General features: G+C 37.4%; 22 pseudogenes; all 22 read left to right on the forward strand.

Moving 5' to 3' along the window:
• The first annotated feature begins 52 nt into the window (after window positions 1-52).
• On the forward strand, window positions 53-171 carry LOC148500360 (5S ribosomal RNA; annotated as a pseudogene).
• Window positions 172-286: 115 nt separating this feature from the next.
• On the forward strand, window positions 287-405 carry LOC148500361 (5S ribosomal RNA; annotated as a pseudogene).
• Window positions 406-521: 116 nt separating this feature from the next.
• Window positions 522-640, forward strand: LOC148500362 (5S ribosomal RNA; annotated as a pseudogene).
• A 116-nt stretch (window positions 641-756) lies between these two features.
• On the forward strand, window positions 757-876 carry LOC148500363 (5S ribosomal RNA; annotated as a pseudogene).
• A 116-nt stretch (window positions 877-992) lies between these two features.
• On the forward strand, window positions 993-1,111 carry LOC148500364 (5S ribosomal RNA; annotated as a pseudogene).
• A 116-nt stretch (window positions 1,112-1,227) lies between these two features.
• Window positions 1,228-1,346, forward strand: LOC148500365 (5S ribosomal RNA; annotated as a pseudogene).
• A 116-nt stretch (window positions 1,347-1,462) lies between these two features.
• Window positions 1,463-1,581, forward strand: LOC148500366 (5S ribosomal RNA; annotated as a pseudogene).
• Window positions 1,582-1,697: 116 nt separating this feature from the next.
• LOC148500367 (5S ribosomal RNA) lies at window positions 1,698-1,816 on the forward strand (annotated as a pseudogene).
• Window positions 1,817-1,931: 115 nt separating this feature from the next.
• Window positions 1,932-2,050, forward strand: LOC148500368 (5S ribosomal RNA; annotated as a pseudogene).
• Window positions 2,051-2,166: 116 nt separating this feature from the next.
• Window positions 2,167-2,285, forward strand: LOC148500369 (5S ribosomal RNA; annotated as a pseudogene).
• Window positions 2,286-2,400: 115 nt separating this feature from the next.
• LOC148500370 (5S ribosomal RNA) lies at window positions 2,401-2,519 on the forward strand (annotated as a pseudogene).
• Window positions 2,520-2,634: 115 nt separating this feature from the next.
• On the forward strand, window positions 2,635-2,753 carry LOC148500371 (5S ribosomal RNA; annotated as a pseudogene).
• A 116-nt stretch (window positions 2,754-2,869) lies between these two features.
• Window positions 2,870-2,988, forward strand: LOC148500372 (5S ribosomal RNA; annotated as a pseudogene).
• A 116-nt stretch (window positions 2,989-3,104) lies between these two features.
• LOC148500373 (5S ribosomal RNA) lies at window positions 3,105-3,224 on the forward strand (annotated as a pseudogene).
• A 116-nt stretch (window positions 3,225-3,340) lies between these two features.
• LOC148500374 (5S ribosomal RNA) lies at window positions 3,341-3,459 on the forward strand (annotated as a pseudogene).
• Window positions 3,460-3,575: 116 nt separating this feature from the next.
• On the forward strand, window positions 3,576-3,694 carry LOC148500375 (5S ribosomal RNA; annotated as a pseudogene).
• Window positions 3,695-3,810: 116 nt separating this feature from the next.
• On the forward strand, window positions 3,811-3,929 carry LOC148500376 (5S ribosomal RNA; annotated as a pseudogene).
• A 116-nt stretch (window positions 3,930-4,045) lies between these two features.
• LOC148500377 (5S ribosomal RNA) lies at window positions 4,046-4,164 on the forward strand (annotated as a pseudogene).
• A 115-nt stretch (window positions 4,165-4,279) lies between these two features.
• On the forward strand, window positions 4,280-4,398 carry LOC148500378 (5S ribosomal RNA; annotated as a pseudogene).
• A 116-nt stretch (window positions 4,399-4,514) lies between these two features.
• On the forward strand, window positions 4,515-4,633 carry LOC148500379 (5S ribosomal RNA; annotated as a pseudogene).
• A 116-nt stretch (window positions 4,634-4,749) lies between these two features.
• Window positions 4,750-4,868, forward strand: LOC148500380 (5S ribosomal RNA; annotated as a pseudogene).
• Window positions 4,869-4,984: 116 nt separating this feature from the next.
• Window positions 4,985-5,000, forward strand: part of LOC148500381 (5S ribosomal RNA) — a 120-nt pseudogene continuing 104 nt past the window's right edge.

Here is a 5,000-nt window from a genome sequence, read left to right on the forward strand (position 1 = left end):
GAATTTACTTGAGCTAAGAAGTAAAAGAAGTCTAAAGTTAATGTTTTTGAGCACCTACAGCCAAACCACAGTGGACATGCCCAATCTCGTCTGATCTTGGAAGCTATGCAGTGTTGGGCCTGGTTAGTACTTGGATGGGAGACCACCTCAGAATACCAGGAGCTGTAGGTAACTTTATACTGCCATAACATTCTTTTCTATTACATTTCTCATTTAATTTTTCAACTTATCATTGAATTTATTTGAGTTAAGAAGTAAAAGAGGTCTAAAGTTAGTGTTTTTGAGCACCTACAGCCAAACCACACTGGACATGCCCAATCTTGTCTGATCTTGGAACCTATGCAGTGTTGGGCCTGGATAGTACTTGGATGGGAGACCACCTGGGAATACCAGGTGCTGTAGGTAATTTTATACTGCCATAACATTCTTTTCTATTACATTTTACATTTAATTTTTTCAACTAATCAATGAATTTCCTTGAGTTAAGAAGTAAAAGAGGTCTAAAGTTAATATTATTGAGCACCTGCAGCCAAACCACACTGGACATGCCCAATCTCATCTGATCTTGGAAGCTATGCAGTGTTGGGCATGGTTAGTACTTGGATGGGAGTCCACCCAGGAATCCCAGGTGCTGTAGGTAATTTTATATAGCCATAACATTCTTTTCTATTACATTTTACATTTAATTTTTTCAACTTATCAATGAATTTACTTGAGTTAAGAAGTAATAGCGGTATAAATTTATTGCTTTTGAGCACCTACTGCCAAACCACACTGGACATGCCCAATCTCGTCTGATCTTGGAAACTATGCAGTGTTGGGGCCTGGTTAGTACTTGGATGGGAGACCACTTGGGAATACCAGGTGCTGTAGGTAATTTTATACTGCCATAACATTCTTTTCTATTACATTTTACATTTAATTTTTTCAACTTATCTATGAATTTACTTGAGTTAAGAAGTAATAGAGGTCTAAATTTAATGCTTTTGAGCACCTACAGCCAAACCACACTGGACATGCCCAATCTCGTCTGGTCTTGGAAGCTATACAGTGTTGGGACTGGTTTGTACTTCGATGGGAGACCACCTTGGAATACCAGGTGCTGTATGTAATTTTAAACAGCCAAAACATTCTTTTCTATTACATTTTACATTTAATTTTTTCAACTTATCAATGAATTCACTTGAGTTAAGAAGTAAAAGAAGTCTAAAGTTAATGTTTTTGAGCACCTACAGCCAAACCACACTGGACATGCCCAATCTCGTCTGATCTTGGAAGCTATGCAGTGCTGGACCTGGTTAGTACTTGGATGGGAGACCACCTGGGAACACCAGGTGCAATAGGCAATTTTATACAGCCATAACATTCTTTTCTATTTCATTTTACAATTAATTTTTTCAACTTATCAATGAATTTACTTGAGTTAAGAAGTAATAGAGGTCTAAGTTTAATGCTTTTGAGCACCTACAGCCAAACCACACTGGACATGCCCAATCTCGTCTGATCTTGTAAGCTATGCAGTGTTGGGCCTGGTTTGTACTTGGATGGGAGAGCACCTGGGAATATTAGGTGCTGTAAGTTATTTTATACAGCCAAAACATTTTTTTCTATTACATTTTACATTTAATTTTTTCAACTTATCAATGAATTTACTTGAGTTAAGAAGTAAAAGAGGTCTAAAGTTAATGTTTTTGAGCACCTACAGCCAAACCACGCTGGACTTGCCCAATCTCATCTGATCTTGGAAAATATGCAGTGTTGGGCCTGGTTAGTACTTGGATGGGAGACCACCTGGGAATAGCAGGAGCTGTAGGTAATTTTATACTGCCATAACATTCTTTTCTATTATATTTTACATTTAATTTTACAACTAATCATTGAATTTACTTGAGTTAAGAAGTAAAAGAAGTCTAAAGTTAATGTTTATGAGCACCTACAGCCAAACCACACTGGACGTTCCCCATCTCGTCTGATCTTGGAAGCTATGCAGTGTTGGGCCTGGTTAGTACTTGGATGGGAGACCACCTGGGAATACCAGGTGCTGTAGGTAATTTTTTGCAGCCATAACATTCTTTTCTATTACATTTTACATTTAATTTTTTCAACTTATCAATGAATTTACTTGAGTTAAGAAGTAATAGAGGTCTAAAGTTAATGATTTTGAGCACCTACAGCCAAACCACTCTGGACTTGCCCAATCTCATCTGAACTTGGAAGCTATGCGGTGTTGGGGCTGGTTAGTACTTGGACGGGAGACCACCTGGGAATACCAGGTGCTGTAGGTAATTTTATATAGCCATAACATTCTTTTCTATTATATTTTACATTTAATTTTACAACTAATCATTGAATTTACTTGAGTTAAGAAGTAAAAGAGGTCTAAAGTTAATTTTTTTGAGCACCTACAGCCAAACCACACTGGACATTCCCCATCTCGTCTGATCTTGGAAGCTATGCAGTGTTGGGCCTGGTTAGTACTTGTATGGGAGACCACCTGGGAATACCAGGTGCTGTAGGTAATTTTTTGCAGCCATAACATTCTTTTCTATTACATTTTACATTTAATTTTTTCAACTTATCAATGAATTTACTTGAGTTAAGAAGTAATAGAGGTCTAAGTTAATGATTTTGAGCACCTACAGCCAAACCACTCTGGACTTGCCCAATCTCATCTGATCTTGGAAGCTATGCGGTGTTGGGGCTGGTTAGTACTTGGACGGGAGACCACCTGGGAATACCAGGTGCTGTAGGTAATTTTATATAGCCATAACATTCTTTTCTATTACATTTTACATTACATTTTTTCAACTTATCAATGAATTTACTTGAGTTAAGAAGTAAAAGAGGTCTAAAGTTAATATTATTGAGCACCTGCAGCCAAACCACACTGGACATGCCCAATCTCATCTGATCTTGGAAGCTATGCAGTGTTGGGCTTGGTTAGTACTTGGATGGGAGTCCACCCAGGAATCCCAAGTGCTGTAGGTAATTTTATATAGCCATAACATTCTTTTCTATTACATTTTACATTTAATTTTTTCAACTTATCAATGAATTTACTTGAGTTAAGAAGTAATAGCGGTATAAATTTATTGCTTTTGAGCACCTACAGCCAAACCACACTGGACATGCCCAATCTCGTCTGATCATGGAAACTATGCAGTGTTGGGGCCTGGTTAGTACTTGGATGGGAGACCACTTGGGAATACCAGGTGCTGTAGGTAATTTTATACTGCCATAACATTCTTTTCTATTACATTTTACATTTTATTTTTTCAACTTATCTATGAATTTACTTGAGTTAAGAAGTAATAGAGGTCTAAATTTAATGCTTTTGAGCACCTACAGCCAAACCACACTGGACATGCCCAATCTCGTCTGGTCTTGGAAGCTATACAGTGTTGGGACTGGTTTGTACTTTGATGGGAGACCACCTTGGAATACCAGGTGCTGTATGTAATTTTAAACAGCCAAAACATTCTTTTCTATTACATTTTACATTTAATTTTTTCAACTTATCAATGAATTCACTTGAGTTAAGAAGTAAAAGAAGTCTAAAGTTAATGTTTTTGAGCACCTACAGCCAAACCACACTGGACATGCCCAATCTCGTCTGATCTTGGAAGCTATGCAGTGCTGGACCTGGTTAGTACTTGGATGGGAGACCACCTGGGAACACCAGGCGCAATAGGCAATTTTATACAGCCATAACATTCTTTTCTATTTCATTTTACAATTAATTTTTTCAACTTATCAATGAATTTACTTGAGTTAAGAAGTAATAGAGGTCTAAGTTTAATGCTTTTGAGCACCTACAGCCAAACCACACTGGACATGCCCAATCTCGTCTGATCTTGTAAGCTATGCAGTGTTGGGCCTGGTTTGTACTTGGATGGGAGAGCACCTGGGAATACCAGGTGCTGTAAGTAATTTTATACAGCCAAAACATTCTTTTCTATTACATTTTACATTTAATTTTTTCAACTTATCAATGAATTTACTTGAGTTAAGAAGTAAAAGAGGTCTAAAGTTAATGTTTTTGAGCACCTACAGCCAAACCACGCTGGACTTGCCCAATCTCATCTGATCTTGGAAAATATGCAGTGTTGGGCCTGGTTAGTACTTGGATGGGAGACCACCTGGGAATAGCAGGAGCTGTAGGTAATTTTATACTGCCATAACATTCTTTTCTATTATATTTTACATTTAATTTTACAACTAATCATTGAATTTACTTGAGTTAAGAAGTAAAAGAGGTCTAAAGTTAATGTTTTTGAGCACCTACAGCCAAACCACACTGGACATTCCCCATCTCGTCTGATCTTGGAAGCTGTGCAGTGTTGGGCCTGGTTAGTACTTGGATGGGAGACCACCTGGGAATACCAGGTGCTGTAGGTAATTTTTTGCAGCCATAACATTCTTTTCTATTACATTTTACATTTAATTTTTTCAACTTATCAATGAATTTACTTGAGTTAAGAAGTAATAGACGTCTAAAGTTAATGATTTTGAGCACCTACAGCCAAACCACTCTGGACTTGCCCAATCTCATCTGATCTTGGAAGCTATGCGGTGTTGGGGCTGGTTAGTACTTGGACGGGAGACCACCTGGGAATACCAGGTGCTGTAGGTAATTTTATATAGCCATAACATTCTTTTCTATTACATTTTACATTACATTTTTTCAACTTATCAATGAATTTACTTGAGTTAAGAAGTAAAAGAGGTCTAAAGTTAATATTATTGAGCACCTGCAGCCAAACCACACTGGACATGCCCAATTTTGTCTGATCTTGGAAGCTATGCAGTGTTGGGCCTGGTTAGTACTTGGATGGGAAACCACCCAGGAATCCCAAGTGCTGTAGGTAATTTTATATAGCCATAACATTCTTTTCTATTACATTTTACGTTTAATTTTTTCAACTTATCAATGAATTTACTTGAGTTAAGAAGTAATAGCGGTATAAATTTAATGCTTTTGAGCACCTACAGCCAAACCA

The sequence above is a fragment of the Taudactylus pleione genome, unplaced genomic scaffold (genome assembly GCF_031769625.1).
Source record: "Taudactylus pleione unplaced genomic scaffold, aTauple2 ptg000550l, whole genome shotgun sequence".
NCBI classification, from domain to species: Eukaryota; Metazoa; Chordata; class Amphibia; order Anura; family Myobatrachidae; genus Taudactylus; species Taudactylus pleione.